This window comes from Rhagoletis zephyria, unplaced genomic scaffold (assembly GCF_001687245.7).
Source record: "Rhagoletis zephyria isolate East Lansing unplaced genomic scaffold, Rhagoletis_zephyria_1.1 Rzeph_scaffold_76570, whole genome shotgun sequence".
NCBI lineage: Eukaryota > Metazoa > Arthropoda > Insecta > Diptera > Tephritidae > Rhagoletis > Rhagoletis zephyria.
The window spans coordinates 1-1,182 of NW_016233619.1; the positions used below are offsets into that span (position 1 = coordinate 1).

Consider the following 1,182-nt stretch of genomic DNA (forward strand, 5'->3'; position numbering starts at 1 on the left):
TTTGTTGTGGAAACAAAAAATTTGTAGCTCTCGTTTTTTAAGAAAAAATCGTATGTAGTGCTGACATGACACCATACACCTAGTCGATAGAATTGAGATATTGAAAATGTTATAACGGCATTAATTGTAGCTTTTAACTTTAAAATTTGTTGTGGAAAGAAAAAATTTGTAGCTCTCGTTTTTTAAGAAAAAATGGTATGTAGTGCTAACTTTACACCATACACCTAGTCGATAGAATTGAGATATTGAAAAGTTACAACGAGCATTAATTGTAGCTTTTAGCTTTAAAATTTGTTGTGGAAAGAAAAAATTTGTAGCTCTCGTTTTTTAAGAAAAAATGGTATGTAGTGCTAACTTGACACCATACACCTAGTCGATAGAATTGAGATATTGAAAATGTTATAATGTTAATTGTAGCTTTTAACTTCAAAATTTGTTGTGGAAAGAAGAAATTTTTAGCTTTCGTTTTTTAAGAAAAAATGGTATGTAGTGCTAACTTGACACCATACACCTAGTCGATAGAATTGAGATATTGAAAATGTTATAACGGCATTAATTGTAGCTTTTTTGTTGTGGAAAGAAAAAATGCGTAGCTCTCGTTTTTTTTAGAAAATATGGTATGTAGTGCTAACTTGACACCATACGCCTACTCGATAGAATTGAGATATCCAATATGTTACTATGCCATTTGTTGTGGAAAGAAAAAATTTTTAGCTTTCGTTTTTTAAGAAAAAATGGTATGCTAACTTGACACCATGCACCATTGTCGACAGAATTGACACATGACAACATGGTGTGATAGCTATTGATCGTCCAAATGCCCGAAACAATTACTTGACACACGTTGGATGGTTTACAAAAATTTTTAATTACTGATTATAATAAATTTACGAAAAAGATGCATTCTTTTAAATTTTAGCTGCCTGTCAATCCATAAGGGATCAATGTTTACCACGCACCAACGAAACAAGCATGCGTTTTTTCGTACCAGGAGAAAGCATCGAAAGCCTATACCTTATGAATGCATAAGAGCCCTGCAGTAAAATTTAGAGACAGTCTGGCAAAGCGCTAGTTCCGAACTACATACCTCAGAACTATCTCTGAACTAGTGCAAAAGGAATGCAGGGCGGGATAGTTGAAACTTGCTGTATAAATGTGCAAATGCTCACTACTCGTACAATA

At 33.2% G+C, this 1,182-nt stretch overlaps 1 long non-coding RNA gene across 1 annotated transcript; it reads right to left on the reverse strand.

The window, feature by feature from the left end:
• Positions 1–472: 472 nt before the first annotated feature.
• On the reverse strand, positions 473–1,078 carry LOC108357401 (uncharacterized). The gene is made up of 2 exons (XR_001846651.1): positions 762–1,078; positions 473–511 (listed from the first exon to the last, which is right to left on the reverse strand). It is a non-coding gene; the product is annotated as an uncharacterized LOC108357401 (long non-coding RNA).
• Between the last annotated feature and the right edge of the window lie 104 nt (positions 1,079–1,182).